The sequence below is a fragment of the Echinops telfairi genome, unplaced genomic scaffold (genome assembly GCF_000313985.2).
Source record: "Echinops telfairi isolate 266 unplaced genomic scaffold, ASM31398v2 ScPeMD7_16;HRSCAF=60, whole genome shotgun sequence".
NCBI classification, from domain to species: domain Eukaryota; kingdom Metazoa; phylum Chordata; class Mammalia; order Afrosoricida; family Tenrecidae; genus Echinops; species Echinops telfairi.
Genome location: NW_022103913.1, coordinates 10515591 through 10532819, shown reverse-complemented (window position 1 = coordinate 10532819; position 17229 = coordinate 10515591).

Here is a 17229-nt window from a genome sequence, read left to right as displayed (position 1 = left end):
CCTGGAACTTTTTGAAGCTCCTTCATATGCAATGCCTTGTTTATGACAAGGCTGGAAAGTCTTTTTTCAGTTACTCATGGCATTTTATATGTACATGTGTTCTCCTGCAGACATAGAAGTAGAATTATTTTAATAAATCTAGGCATCCAACTTCACCCACAGCACCAGCTGTTGTTAAGTTTCATGTAGAATTTGATTTACAATTTGGTCTGAAGCAAGATGATACTTGCTCACCACTTGCTAACAGACTTATCTTCTGTGATTTTAATGAAATGCATGTAGTCAGAGGTATCTGAGTTGTAATGTCATTGAGTTAATCTTATAATGTGAAAAATCAGTTATGATCACACCAAATCAAACTTGTAAAATCTTGAATGAATCCATTTGGCATTTCTATAAATCTTGGCCCAAGAAGGATATTAGATTTGGCTTTCTCGTGGATAAACAGAGAGTAGGGAAATGTGAGCAGGTGCTGTGTGCAATGTTGAGGGGTTTGAAAGTAGAGGCTGCTTCTCTTGGGGTGTCCCTTTCCTCCACAGAGACTGACTGGTACATGTCCGGAGGGTTGGCAGGCTTATTTGAACTCAGCTGGGCTGTTCGATGTTCCCTCATTGAAAATTAGGTGAATAATAAGCAACTAAGATGTACAACTTTAATGAGCATGTTGGAACAGCTTAGTAATCTGTTTTACATTTAATTAGGTTCTAATTAAATTAATTACTTAACCATGTAGATACATTAAGGGGAAAAAAAGGTTTATTTTATTCCTACCCTTCCCCTGTTTAGGAATGGGTCACTGCCACCTTTAACAAATCCATCCAGCACAGGTTAATTTAAAGGCACTGCTTCTTTGCAAACTGATTCCAGTAACCTTTTAAAAAAAAAAGACAGTAGGTAAGTGGTAGATGATAAGTGTATGTGTTCATTGAGACTGGCATATTACACAAACTGATAAGTGAACTGCATCAGCGATTAGGAAGGCACATTCCTAGAAGGAGAAGTGTTCTATTATAAATAGTTAAAGACTTCCATTCCAGCAACTTTTAGCTGCCAGCCTCTGAATTCATCACAGTGTGCCATGGTGGATTTAAAAATGGCAAAACATAAATCGCTCTGCTCCAAATCAATGTCATCACCTTCACGCAAAAGCCAAATGAATTTGCTTGTTTGGAAACTGCCGCATAAGGTTTTTTTTCTAGCTTCAGTTAACCTTTTCCTTTCCAAATATGCACAGTTTATTACACTCTTTTTAACCACCATTGAATAGACAGGAGTCACGCTTTGGACTCAGATTTTACCTACCCAGCAAATATCAGGCCTTCCAAGTTGATGAAACCATGATGATCAAGCTGAACGTTTAGCCCAGCGGTTCTCAACCTGTGGGTCGTGACCCCTTTGGAGGTCAAATGACCCTTTCACAGGGGTCACCTGATTCATAACAGTAGTAAAATTACAGTTATGAAGGAGCAATAAAAATAATTTTATGGTTGGGGGTTACTACAACATGAGGAACTGTATTAAAGGGTCGTGGCACTAGGAAGATTGAGAACCACTAGTTTAGCCCATTTTTAATTAGACGGAGGGTTTCCATCCTTGCCACCCTAATTCCTTATGTCTGCTCTCAATGCCTTACTCTTTGCCCCCCCTAATTCCTTATGTCTGCTCTCAATGCCTTACTCTTTGCCCCCCCTAACTTCTGCTCTGCCCAAAGCCAACTGTTTACTGGGAGCAGGTCCAGATAGCACCTGGCCACTCCTTTCTTAGCTTTCTCTTTTAGAGCTGTCAGCTGAGTTTTTAGCTCAAACTTGAGCTAGTCTTTCTGTTTGGTGAATTCCAATGTCCCCCCACTCCCCACCCCCTCCACCCACATTCCTATCAGACCTCTCTTCTTACCTCCCTCAGCTCTGAGCTCCTTAGCCTGCATTCTACCCTTTTTTAAAAAAAATTATTTTATTAGGGGCTTATACAACTCTTATCACAATCCATACACACATCAATTGTGTAAAGCGCATTTGTACATTCATTGCCCTTTTGCTCCAAGCCTGGGCCACTCTTGAACCCAATATCCATTGCTGTTCGTAGTTCAGCTAAGCAGCCTTCATCTCTAATTCAGCTGGCCACACCGCCAGGTTCAGCTTAGAGTTCAACTCCCTAAAATCAGCCTTGAACCTTCTTGGGCAGCTTCTGCTTTTCAGTCCAGCACGATTCTTTCTCACTTCGGAGTTTATCACTCTTCAGTGTGCCCCAAATCGCTTCTAGCCTGGGATGGGTTCTGTTGTACATTTATTAGCACCACAGGAAGTTATCCTCACAGAGGACGTCACCACTGACCTGTCACAAGCATGGCAGAGTGATGATGTATTGAATTTGAACGGATGGATCCACATTCTTCCCATGATTATTCTAAATAAGTAGACGCATTTGCACGTTGGTAGGCAGGGTCAGGGAGGGCAGTCAGTGGCTATGGAAACAGAAAGTGTAGCTATTGCTTTGGCAATACAGAACTGTGCCTTATCCAAGGCTGGACCATCAAAGTCAGAGCACCCAAACCAGGTTTTAGAATGCAACAACTTTGCCATTCCTCAGACTATGACATTCAATTATTGTTGTTGTTGTTGTTGTTTTTGAGAACGAGATGCTTGCTCCTGGATACAGTAAAAGAATTCATGTTCTACTAATTTTTAAATCAAATATCAGTTTCCTACTGGTCAGTAATGTAGATATGAGCCAGAATTAATCCCTAACAACTCCCAAGTAATATTTTTAGGATAAATACTTAAAAGAGTTAACAACATACAGTCATGTCCACAAATTATGTGGGAAAAAATGCAGACAGTGGGTGTCAGGAGAGACTCTGAAACTGCAGTTGAATTCTTAAGCAAATTGAAGAAATGATGAAGTATTAAAAAAGAAAAAGGGTTTTTTTTGAAAGGCAATGTGAGAAGACCAAGTAAAGCATTATAATCAAACATGCAAAGACCTGGAGCTAGTAAACCAAACGGGAAGACCATACTTAGCATATCTCAAGCTGAAATAACTGAAGAAAAAAAAAATCTAAGTTTCAAGTTGTAATATTGAATGACGCAGGAAGCATTAAAAGATAGAAGGGTCTTGGGTACCGTGACTCTATACCCAAAACAATTCATTCTATTCAGCTATTTCAAGACCCAATGACCAAGAACCCATCAGTGGTATGCAAAGAAACCCAAGGTGCACTTATGTCACTAAGAAAATAAATAAATAAATAAATAAATAAATAAACAAATAAATAAATAAATAAGAAATCGATGGAATTCCAATTGAAACGTTTTCACAAATTCATGCAGTACTGAAAGCACTCACTCTTCTATGCCAAGTAATTTAGAAGACAACTACCCAATTTGGCAAACTGAAAAAAATCCATATTGGGGTTCATTCCAACAGAATTGTATCATTAAATCACCTGCAAGTAAAGTTTTTCTGAACATAATTCTTAAACGGTTGCCTGAAATTAAAGCCGGATTGAGAAGTGGACATTCATGAGGGATATCATTGTTGATGTCAGATGGATCTTGGCTCAAAGTGGAAAAATCAGAAAGATGCTTCCTTGTGTTTTATTGACTATACAAAGACATTCAGCTGTGTGGATCACAAACTGTGGGAAGAATGAGCATTCCAGAACATTAACTGTGTCTATGAGGAACCCAGGTACGGACCAAGAGACAGTCAATCAAACAAAACAAGGGGATGCTGCATGGCTTAAAATCAGTACAGGTGAGCATCAGAGTTGTATTCTTTCATCATACTTCTGCAGTCTGTATGTTGTGGAAATAACTTGAGAAACTGGGCTATAGAAGACCAGGGTATCAAGGTTGGAGAAAGGCTTATTAAGGACCTTGATATGCACATGGCACAACCTCGCTTGCTGAAAGTAAAGGGAACCTGAAACACTTACTGATGAAGATCAAAAACTGAAGTCTTCAGCATGACGTACACCTCAATGGGGAAAAAATACCAACCTCACAACTAAAGATAACATCATGATAAATGGAGAACAGCTTATAGTTGTCAAATATGTCATTTTATTTGGGTCTACACGTAATGGTCATGGAAGCAGCAGTCAAGAAATCAAAGGATGTGTTGCACTGGCTAGTCTGCTGCCCGAGACCTCATTAAAGGACAAAGAATGTCCCCCAAGAGGACTAAGATGCACCTAACTCAAGCATGGTATTTCCAGTCACCTCATTTTCTTGGGAAATCTGGACTCCGAGTCAGGATGACCACAGAAGGATCGATGCCTTTGGATTATAGGGCTGGCAAGGTTATTGGCAAGGTTATTAGCAAGGTTATCGAAAGTACCGTGAACTTCCAGAAGAAGAAACAAGAAAGTACAGCCAGAATGCTCCTTAAAGGTGAATATGGTGAGACTTTGGACATGCTATCAGGATAGACAAATCCCTGGAGAAGGACGTTACGCTTGGTAGAGTGAGAGTCACTGAAAGGGAGGCAAACCCTCCGTGGGACGGAATGACACAGTGGCTATAACACTGGGCTGCAGCACAGCCACAATGGTCAACAAGGCGCAAGACCAAGCATTCCTTTTATCTGTTGTACACGAGGTTGCTTTGAATTGGAGCCAACTCCATGGCACCTAACAAGTTTATAGCTCAGGAAGTCCAGTCTAACATAAATGTTTTTGTTTTAACTCTAAAAATCTAAATGTGGAAGATAATTTCTTTTGGCTAGTGTAATAAAAGTGTTAAGTAATCAATTATTAATGTAGGATTTGATAAGATGTTAATAGTTCTGATAAACTTTCAGAGCACTACTTTGAAGTATTTTGAAGTAAGAAAGTTATTTTCCACGCTTTACAGTTACACAAATATTAATCTTAACACTTATTACCTTTAAATGAATTTTAAAGTGTACCTTTTCCAACTCACAGAGAATTTGACAGTGGAAAACTATTTAAAATCAATACATTTTTTTGGTTTTTTATATCCTAGGTAGTTGGTGCTAGTCTTTCAGTGACTAATCTTATCATACTCAGTTTTAATGGGCTCAAGCATCTGCCATGCAGAGGTTCACAATGAGTTGGAACTGATTTGATGGCACCGAACAACAATATTCAGTTCAACTCGATTTCACTGCTATTTATTTCTCCCTCACTGAGGGAGACTCAGGATCTACTTCAGAAGACAGAGAAAGAGTAATAATAGAGTTCAGGGGCTTTCCTATTTCTCGAACAAACGTTCCTTACTGATATGCCTCAAATGAAAGTTCTCTCAGGCAATGGACCCTGCAGGCCTTTTTGCCAGGTGAATCCTGGTTGGATAATTCTGATTAGCCTGAGACATAGCTTGGGGCCACCAGGGAGTCCAGAGAGCTTTCCCTTAGAGCTGGCACCCTCAATTTGGACACTTATCTCCTGAAGTATGGCAAGAAAAATCCCTGTTAATTAAAGCCACTCACTTGTATTTCTGTTACAGTAGCACTAGCAAACTAAAACAGCAAGGGAGAATAAATATGCCTTGATAATAGAATTTCCAGAGACAGGAAAAGACTACTTGAAGGAACTATCCAGACTTTTTTCTGTTTGGTGGTCCTAAGTCTTTATTTACAATTGACACCTGATTCCTTCAGTATGAGCTCAAAGTACTGTCTAACCATCTTTAAAGAAATCTTGGGTTATTACCCCCAAAATAATATAGGTCTGTTTTATCTATAAAATTGCATAGGATTTCTTTAAAGATGCATTGAGCTCGTACTGAAGGAATCACCTGCCAATTGTAAATACATATAAGGACTTAGTTCTCTTTAAAGTATTAAAAAGCAAATATGTGACTTTAAAGACTAAGGTGTGCCTGACCCAAGCCATGGTATCAGTTATCTCATATGTGTGTGAAAGCTGAACAATTCATAAGAAAGAGCAAAAAAAAAAAGAAAGAGCAAAACAGAATTGATGCCTTTGAATTATGGTGCTGGTAAAGAATGTTAAATATTCAATAAACTGCCAGAAGAACAACTAAGTCTGTCTTGGAAGATGTAATACCAGAATGTTCCCTGCAAGTCAAGGTGGTGAGACTTCATCTCATGAATAGTTGGGACATGCTATCAGGAGGGACCAATTCCTTGAAAAAGGACATCATGCTTGGTAAAGCAGAGAGCCATTGAAAAAGAAAGACTCTCAATGAGATGGATTGACACCGTGGCTGCAACAGTGGGCCCAAGCAGAGGGCCCGCAATGATTGTGAGTATGGTGCAGGATTGGGCACCATTTTGCTCTGTTGTACAAAGTATCCCTCTGCGTGGAAACCTGTGTTTTGGCATCTAACAGTAGCAGCAGCAGCAGCAGCAGCAGCAGCAGCAAGAACATATTATAACTCGAGACTGAAAATCAATTTGGGCTGACATTCTTTCAAACATCTACTTAGTCTTTCTTAGTAAATTGATAGGTATTTTCCCAAAATATAGCTTCATTAGTAACAAATTATTTACTGTAAAGCACTGTTAAGCACTATCCTAGCTCATCGAAAAGAGTTAATAACAATTTAAGGTTATTAGAAGGGATAATCAGTATTATCTTCAGTTTCTGCTCTCTTTGAGAGGCACTGTGTATGAATGCTCTTCCCATAAATTTCAAAATATTCTTTATTGGTGTCTACAGTGTCTATATTAAAATAATATGCAGAATTGTAGCAAAATAGGAAGGAGAAACTTTCAGACTAATGAAATTCAGTGTTAAATGTTACATAGTATGCCAGTATATCTAACAGGGTTTAGTCACAGATTATTAAAAAGGGGAAATCATTCTAGTTCTTTTGATCAGAAATAAATATGATTCAGGGAATCAGAGTTCCTGAAATAATTGGAAAAACTGGAGAATCAAGCTGCAGGCTGGGCCTCCAGGAATATTTCCTAGGATGCATAGTTTTACCCTTTAAAAAATTCCTAATATAAAATGTTGGCATAACAATGCATAAACTGTATGCAAGGCTTCTGGCTGTAAAACCCAAGTAGAAAGAAAGTAAGCAATTTCCTCTGTGCTAAGCTAACGACAAAATTTCAACAGCATTTGTCTAGCAGGAAGTAGAAAAGCCCTTATTTATTGAACATGTCCTATGTGCCAGGCAATGTGCTAGTACTTTTGATTTATAATTTCATTCAGTCCTGGTTCATAACCTTTCCTCGTCGGTACCATTCATTCATCTTACAGTCGAAGAAACTGAGCTTGAGATAGGTTATTTGATGCATGCATGGTAGAAAGTGATAGAGTCAGAATTCAAATTCAGCTGAATTCAGACAAAGCACCAATTATTAATTCAAACTTCTGTTTGTAGCATAAAACTAATTTCTGATCCAATCCTCAATAACCAAATGCAGCAAGCCAGTTCATGCAATTATTGAGAGGTGGTTCTGACAAGCAGACATTTCAAATGGGATCACAAGCAGTTCTTACCCCAGGCTGAAAAAATTTTGCCCATATCAATTGTCCCAGAATTTTATAATCTCATCCAACACTTTTTAGATACTTAAAGGAGAGAAAACATTCTTTTTCTCGACATTTAAGAAGATAAAACAATAAAAATCTTGGTTTTACATGCAGCTAGTCCTTTTTCCACACATGTGCTAAGTGTGGATCTGATCACATGCTAGGCGGATAGTATACTAGTTTTGTTTCTATTTGTTATGTAACAAGTGACTACAAACTTGGTTTCTTCAAACAACATGAATTTATCATCGTATAGTTCTGTAAGCCAGAGGTCCAAGGTGGTCTCACTAGAGCCTGTCGGGAGGAGCCCTTTCCTGCCTTGCCTAGTTAAAGGCTGCTGACACTCTCTAGCTCAGGACTCCCGTCCATCTTCGATGCCAGCAGTGGCAGACCAAGTCCTCACACTTCAGCACTCTGACCTTTCGTTCTTCTAGTGTTGTATCTCTGAGTTTTCTGTGGCCCTCTTCCACTTTTAAAGACTCTTTGTGATTACATTGGGCCTACTCAACTAATACCCCTATTTTAAGATAAAAGATACTTATCTCCAGTGCCGCTGTTCTCAACCTATGGGTTGCAACCCCTGTGGGGGTCAAACGACCCTTTCACAGGGGACGCCCGATTCATAACAGAGGCAAAATTACAGATATGAAGTAGCAACAAAAATAATGTTATGGTTGGGGTCACCACAACATGAGGAACTGTATGAAAGGGTCGCGGCATGAGGAAGGTGTAGAACCACGGCTCTAGTGCCTTTCATAATTAACAATCTCAGTTCCGTCTGCAACCTGAATTCCCCTTTGCCACATAACGTAACAAATTCACACGCTCTGGGGGTTGGATGGAGCCTTCTTCATGGGAGGCATTATTCTGCATGCCACCGATGGCTATTTGGCAGTGTGGTATAGAAGGGAGTACTTTGGGGCTTTGGGAATAAAACATATCTGGGTTTGAATGACACTAATTAGCTATGCTACCCACAAACTGGTAAGTTACTCAACCACTCAGAACCTATTTCCTCATCTGTAGTTGGAAATTACAATACCTACTACTTCATAGAGACGTTTTACACTTTAAATAGGAAAGTACTCAATATCATGCCTGGCACAGAGAAAGTGCTAAATAAATTTAACTCATTATATGGGAGTATCTAGAACCATGTTCAGTACCAGCCAGTCTAAAAGAGCATATCACAAATCCGAGGTGCCTAGAGGCATCCGTGCTGCATCTTTCCTGGGATTTCCTTTTCTTTTTCATTCTAGTTGAATGATTGGCTGTAACCCTTTCAAAACCAAACAGTCTATGGTTATAAACAAACACAAAACTCAATGAAGACACACTTTAGTTTGCTTTTCCTCGCAGCCAGTGTTTCTCTGTAAATGAGGTCTGAAAAGGAGCAAGCACCAACACTGTGACTTGATCGATTTGTTCTTTCAAGTGGCCATCAAAATCCACTTCTTCATGTACATTCTGAGGAAACTTCAGGATTGTTATCAGTGTACTTTCCTTCGTAGGAGCCACCTGTCCTGCAGTAAGAAATGGGTGGCAGCTGGACACCCCACTTGCCTTTGAAAGAGCTGAAGTTAATGATTGACCTGTTGTCCCATATTAATAAGTTATTCAAAATGATGTTATACAATATTTAATGACTTGGGGAAATGTCCACAATATACTGATAAGTGGGAAAGTTACAAAGTAGGATGTATGATTGATAGCATTTTAAAAGGAAAGTAATGTGTACACAAGTAAAAAAAGGCTTGGAAAGGTTAGTAGCTACATCTGGGTGGTAGAATTATGAGTTATTATGATGACCTTTTATTTTTGCTAACCTACTTCTGAACTTGCTCTAATAAATAATGCTTTTATAATAAGAGCAAACAACAAGTTGTTTTTTCAATTTAGACATCTGATGGTGATAAATAGTTCCTGAGTCAGAAGCGTGTTCTGGGCCAGCCCAGTGGAGTCTGGTGTGAAAACCTGGTGGATTGCTGGTGCTAGTACTCAGTTTACTGGTGCAACTGCCTACTTTGCACTGGGAATCTGGGAAAGAACATCTGAGATTCAGCCTGGGGATGTTCTAAGACATGCATCTCCAGCTTCCTTCTAAATTGATTGGGAATGACTTAATTAAGAAAATCAGATCCAAATTACTAAGGAACAACTCCAGTTATGCTTGAGGAATTTAATATCAAAGGAAATCTGGGAGGCTGGCAGAAATAGAGCCAGAGGTAGAGAAGCTTACTTCATAAATTCTCTTAATAGCCCAACTGTTAACCCTGATGTTTTATTATCCTTGAAGGATTATAAGGGGCTTTAAATGTAAGGGGATGTTTTCATGACTAAATCTTCCCATTCGAGTAACTAGTTATTCAAATCCACTTATTCATTTTATTTATACTTTTTGTTAAAACATCTTGGTTCATATTTTTAAAATGGGGAACCCTGGGGATACAATGTTTAAAGTGTTCAGCTGCTAACCACAAGATTGGTGGCTGGAATCCACCAGTGGCTGCAGAGAAAGATCTGGCAATTCGGCTTCTGAACAGATTGCAGGCTGGGAAATCCTGTGAAAGAGCTGTGTCTTACAGGGTTGCTACGAGTCCGGGAGTTTGGGCGTGATTTTTAAATAATGACACATTTTTTCATTCAACAAATATGTTGAATACTCATTTCATGCCAACCACTATGCTAAGTGTTGCAGATATAAAACATTTGTAAAGAAGTGGCTTCTGCTTTTAAGATTCTTACAAGTCTAGTGGAAGAAGAGAAAGACAAAAGTACAGGTGCAGTTCAGTGTGATACATCCTGTGACAGAGGTATCAGGAAAGCACAGTATCTGACTCAGATGTCAATTGGGGTGGGAGGCGTGCGTGATCCTAGGAAAGTGGTTTTTTTTTTCAGAAAGTGTTATTTCATCTGGACCTTGAAGAAGGAGCAGGATTTGACCATATCAAGAAGGCAGGAAAGGAATTCTCGATTCCATAGAGAAGCATCCGCATCGCCTGAGTGGTGGTATATGCCAGGCACTGTCAGACACTGAAGGTTAAGTGGTGAGTAAGCCTGGCTTTTGTAACTACACCAGTGGAAGGACAAGGGTGTAACTAAGTGACCGCAAGGACAATCGGGAACAAAGATGGAAAAGGCTAGGAAGACTGTACAGAGCTGGAGGTGACAGATGGGAAAACCGCTAAGACATGAAGGGGAGCCCTCTAGGTAAACAAGAGGAGCAGGAGAGGGACCAGGTTTTCTAGGCAGACAGATAATATGAAAAAGAAAAAGAGCCAAAATTTATTAAGCCCTTGCTAGGTGCCAGATATTAAGTGTTTTGTTTGTATTCACTGATTTTGTGTTTCATTTTATCCTATGAGTTGATACTACAATTGTAATTTTAAAGAAGGTGAAATAGGCAAAGAGAGATGAAGTAAATTGTCTAAGGTCACATCTTAACAAGAGCTTTATTGGCATATAATTCATATATCATGCACTTCAATCATTCAAGGCGAATTGTGCGATCTTCACCCCAATCAGTTTCCGGACATTTTCTCCTTGACTCATTAGCTCTCTATCCCCAAAACTCCCCCGCCCAGCTCACCTGTTACGCCCTTAGGTAATTATTATGCAGTTACTGTCTCTATAGATTTCCCTCACCTGGATTTCATGTACAGAAAATCACACAAAACACAAACAGGATGCAAACAAACAAACAACAACAAAACAACAGAAAAAACTTAGTCAAAAAGAAAGCTGAAAATGTTAAAAACTGAAACAACTTTAAAAATGGTCAGGCGGAGATCAAATGATAAGGTGTTGCATTTGAACCTAACTATGTCTGCCATGATCAGCTTTACCATGCTGTCTGTATGATAGATAACAAGGCTGTCCATATCCCTGAACTATGGCCAGAGGGGATTCACCAGATCAGGGGATTCACCATGTGGGGATCCTACAAATGGATTTTGGGCTTCCACTGTCATCCATAGCTTTCTGCAACCAGGTGTTCAGAATTGAAGCTCTGATATTGTTCTCTCCTTTGGATTTGGATTTTATTATTTAGAATCCTTGGATCACACAGGCTGGTGTGCTTCTTCTGTGTGGACTCAGTTGACACCTCACTTAGATGGCTGCGTGTTTGAAGACAAGACTTTATTACCCCAGATGCTTTCCTTTCTGATAGCTGAGCATCATCTAGTTTCCTTACCCCCTTTGCTATAGCACCCATGTCTTCAGTGAACTGTTCATGAGGGCAGGCATCCAGTAGGGCCATGTCTTAAGAACTAATTGTGCTTAGATTGGGGCTAGAATTAAGTGCGAGCCCCAAATCCATTAATATATATATCTATGGTTTATATATGTTTTAATGGCTCATTTAGAGACATACTTATCATTTTATGATAGAAAACATAAATTATCCCATTGGGGTTTAAGGCAATTCTATTGATAGTATCATTAATATAGCCAATGGTATAAAATTTAAAATACTGTTGAGAAAAGGAACTTATACAAATATAGGGCAGCTTGTACAAAGTAAACCCTTAAGTGACTGGACACTATTTACATGGACAATGGGAGTTGGTGACAAGGCAAAACTTTCAATAGCACTTATTCGCAAAGGAGCACTTATTCACAAAGGCAGAACCATGCCCACCAGACATGTCATCAGAAGGCAAGGGTCAGTTGAGCTTGATCTGGTTTTCAAAATTTTCTTTGTATTGTGTGTGTGTGTGTTTCATATTGGAGTTTACCTCAGATGTATTTTGTCAGTGGGGGCAACCCTCTTGAATTTGTGTTATATTTTTTGGGTTTTCAGTATATAAAACCCAGGATTGATGAACCTACAGAGACAACAAGTAGAATAAGGGTTCCGGGTGAGGTGGGGGTAGGGTGAGGAGTATAGTGGGGGAGGGGTATAAAGGAGTTTAAGAAGGAAGAGAATGTTTTGAAACTGATTATGGTAGCAATTGTACACTACTGCTTGATGTGATTGAATTCTGGAATGATACGATATCTTTATTCACTCCCAATAAAATGGTTTTGGGGGAAAATGGGAGGAAAAATAATTTAGCAACTTATGTGATCTCCCTCTTGACCCATTTTAAAGTTGTTCTGATTTGTAGTATTTTCTTTTCGATTGAGGTTTTCTCTGTTTTACTTTGTTTTTGTTAGTTTTGTGGTGGTGGTGGTGGTAGTTCGTTAGTTTTCTGTGTGTTTTTCTGTATATGACATCCGAGATGGATGGATATACAGTAACTTTGGAGTATGGCAGGGGAGGTTGTGAGTGGGGTGGGGAGTTAATGAGTGGAAGAAAGAGGAAAATGTTCTGAAATTGATTGTGGTGATGATTGTACATCTTTTCTAGATATGATTGAACTTCTGAATTGGATGATATGTGGATTATGTGTCAGTAAAACTTTAAACAACAAGAAAAGCGTAAAAATAGTAAATATAGGGTAGTCCTAGGCCACCACTCATCAGGCACCCTCAAAGCAAGAGATCGGAACCAAAGTCCAATGGCCACCTATTCCATAACTTTGGGATGGCAGTCACCTGCTTGTTCTCACCCGAGGGCATGTCAGTCTTAAGTCCAAGGTGAGTTTAAGGTAAAGCCCCCTTCGCTCAGTGGGGTTTCCACATTGAGTCCTCCTTGTGTGACCTATGATGAGTATTGAGCTCCTTGAAGGACAGACTATAAAGTTCCGGTAATGGCACAGGGTCTGCATCACCAAGGCTGGATAGAAAGTAGGTCAAAAGTGCCCAATTAGTGCCAGGTGTATTCTACTCTTGGATTCTACATAAGTATTGTTAAGTATATATTTAATGAGATAAATGGGAGGTTGCTCTACCTGGTTTACCTGCCAACAGCAGTATAGTCGCCTTTTCTGACATACAGACCCCTTTTCCTCCATTTTGACTTGAATTTCCAGTAAGGTTAGCTTATCACTCTTGCATGAGTATCTGTCAATTTGGGGTGACTTTAACCTGATGTTGTACGGCAGCAACTGAATAGTCTTCTCCCTCTTGAGAAATTAACCCAGCTGAGGTGAAGTCTCCTCTGTTGAAGTGGTTCTTAAAATGTACATATAAAGGGGTGATATATGGTTCCTGGTACTAGGAAGGCTCTCTAATTTGTTATTTGGAAGACCAGATTAGAAGACATGCCAAGGTCATATTTAATAAGTATTGTAGCTAAGATTCAAATCCAGACAGTGAGGGTGCAGAATCCATTCTTCCTCACTTAAAACAAAATGTTTCAGCTCTATGCTACCCTCTGTCTTTCTCAACCCTGCAACATCTCACAGATTTATGTGATTTTTCAAGACGTATTAAATCTTACAGTCTGAAGAGTCCTTAGGTCATCTTGTCAAGTAGTTCTCACTCAGGACAATTATGCATCAGATTAATGGAGTGGGTTTTTAAAATATCAATGCCTAAACCTTTTACTTAGCCTCCAACACATACACACATCAGAAAAAAACATTTCTTTATAAAGCCTACGAACACACATAAAGAAAATAAAATGAAAAAAAGAGGCTGAGTTAGATATCAAGTGAAACAGGGAAAAGGCCCAAAGGAGTTAAAATGTGTACCACGTAATTTGGATCAGTAGGAACTCAGGTTTGGGGGAAAGATTCTTCTTCTTCTTTTTTTTTTCTTCACTGCTTTTTAATGCTTCATTGTAAATTCAGTGGAGGTTTACAAGCAGATTACTTTTCCATTCAATAATTCCACACATTTTGTTTCATGCCATTGATTGCTAACTCCACAAGGCAACAAATACAATATTACTCCTACTTCCTGTGCTTCCATGTTTCCATCCCTCTTCTCCTAACCGTTCTGCACTTTGACCTTGGTTCACTGCTGTCCTTTGACCTCAAATGGTTGGTTTTTAGAAGATGTGAGTACCTCCCTAGTGTGATTATTCCCCTTACTTCTTTTGTTTTACTGAAAATTGTGTCAGGGGAGTGCGTTGATCTCCAGACCTGAAGGGTGACTAAGGGCCACAGCTTCCTTGTCTCGGGAATTGCATCACTCTCTATCCAAGCAGAAAACTGGTTCTTTTTTGTTTAAATCATTTTATTGGGGACTTTTTCAGCTCTTATAATAATCCGTACATCCATTGTGTCAAGCACATTTGTACGAATGTTGCCATCATCTTTTTCAAAACATTTTCTTTCTACTTGAGCCCTTGGTATCTGCTCCTCCTTTTTTTCTCCCTCCCTCATGAACCCTTGATAATTTATAAATTATTATTATTTCCATATCTTACACCGACCACTGTCTCCCTTACCCATGTTTTTGTTGTTCGTCCCTCTTGGTGGGGACGGTTATACATTGATCATTGTGATCGGTTCCGCCATTCTCCCCCCACTTTCCCCCTACCCTCATGGTATTGATACTCCCATCATTTCTGAGGGGTTTATCTGTCCTGGATTCTGTGTGTCGAGAGCTCTTATCTGTACCAGTGTACAGGTTCTGGTCTAGCTGGATTTGTAAGGTAGAATTGGGGTCATGATAATAGTGGATGGGATGCATTAAAGAACTAGAGGAATGTTGTATGTTTCATCCGTGCTACACCGCACCCTGGCTGGCTCGTCCCTTCCCTGTGACCCTTCTGTGAGGGCATGTCCAATTGTCTGCAGATGGGCTTTTGGTCTGCACTCCATCCCTCCCCTACTAGTTAGCATCAATATGATTGTTCTGAGTCTTTTGATGCTTGATCCCAGGGATACTTCATGATCACATAGGCTGGTGTGCTTCTTCCATGTGGACTTCGTTGCTTCCAGGAGGAAGGATTCTTGGTGGAAGGGGAAGTGAGGTGGCTGGGCTGGGTCTCCTGTCTTCTGCTAAGCTATTTTGCCATCAGCACCCTTGCTTCCTGACAGTGAATTCAAGGTTTCAGAGAAATAAAAATAGTTCTATTCTGAAAGAAACAAATGATTTTGGGTAGTATAAAGTTTTTTTGGGGGGGCCAGCCCCCCACTACTACCCACGGGTTCAGTAAACACAATTGTACGGTTGAGATGTACATGTATATATATTATATTAAAGTCATCGAGAGCATGAGTGATAGAAGAGATATTGCAATAATGCAGTCAGACACATTTTATGGTACCATAGCTCACCTCAGCCCCGCTTGGTGGTCCGCGTGGAGAGAGGGGGAAGGGAAGGAGGATACACATCGTACTGCGCGCTAGTGCTAGTTAAACAAGTGCTGTCAACAAATCAGCTATTCAGATAATTTAGGTAAGTAATTTATTTATTTATTTCATAAATACATAAATTTTCTTGAATTTAGCAGACAGTACTGGAATGATGTGCAAAAATCATTCTAACATATTACTCAAAATTTCCCATATAGTAATATTTCCGAAAGTGATCTTTTTAATGAGGTATCATTATTAAAAAAACATATTGATAAGGAAAAGATTAAATCTTGGGCATCAGCAAAAATCACAATAGAGAACAAGTGGTTAGAAATATTTCATCATTTTGAAACAAACCATGTTCCATACAATAATGCACTAAAAATTGTGGAATATGCGCTGTCCTTACCAGGAACTAATGCTGCAACTGAACGTGTTTTTTCCTACGGTAAATAAAGTGTGGACATTAGAAAATTCACAATTAAGTGTTGAGACTTTGAAAGCCATTTTATGTGTGAAATATAATTTAACAAATTCTTGTGAAAAATTTCTTGACCTTTTAAACAACGACAGCAATCTACTAAAAAAATTTCACTCAAATAAGAAATATGCCAAAGAATAAGATAATACTATACATAATTTTTAATGTATTATATTTTTAAGTTGTACTTATGTTGAAATTAAAAAATATATTACAATACTATTTTTGCATTCTATGAAAATTTTTGTTGCTCCATATAGACCAAATTTTTAGTCAGGAACCCCACCCCACCCCCACCCCCTGGTCAATGGTGTCCCGCTTTACCAATGTTAAAATCTGGTCACCTTAACCTAAAGTGTATGATGTCAACTTTTGGAAACCCTTAACAAGAATCTCTATTCTGTTCCATTAAGTTGCTATGGGCATCTTTAGCTTTTTCACTTTTCTGACGAACACATCATGGAGAGGATAAATAGATTGGCAAACTTTTTCTATGTCTTTCTCAATGCTGTCTAGAATCAAGTGATTGACCACTTCGTTCAAGTCATTTGTCTGTACATCGCAGGTAATGATTTCTATAATCTTCTTTGTGATTGGCTGACCTGTTGGTGCTGAGCATAAGAGGTATTCCTAATTTGAGTTCGGGTTTTTTTTTTTCTAGTAAACCCAACACAGAACAGATAAAGCAGATAGCCATTGGTAATCATTACATCAACATGAGCTTCAATTATCACTTGCCAATTTTTGACCCCGGAGCACATTTTATCAGGCATAAGATCCATGTCATGGAAGTTAGGCACGCAATTTGTGCCCTGACTGTCCTCAGTAATTAACATGAATTTTCTAAATTCAACTTCATCATTTTGCAGATCAGCAAGGCTCACTTCAAAAAACGCAACCCTTGAAGACATTGGATGCAATTTTGATTCCTTGAATCCTGGTGACTAGTGCTTTTCCAGTATTTCTTATATAGAGCATAGCCATTGCTTTCACATCATACCAATCTTTCTTTTTATTTATTTATTTATTTTTTTAACATTTTAGTAGGGGCTCATACAACTGTTATCCCAATCCATACACACATCAATTGTGTAAAGCGCATTTGTACATCGTTTCTCAAAACATTTTCTCTCCATTTA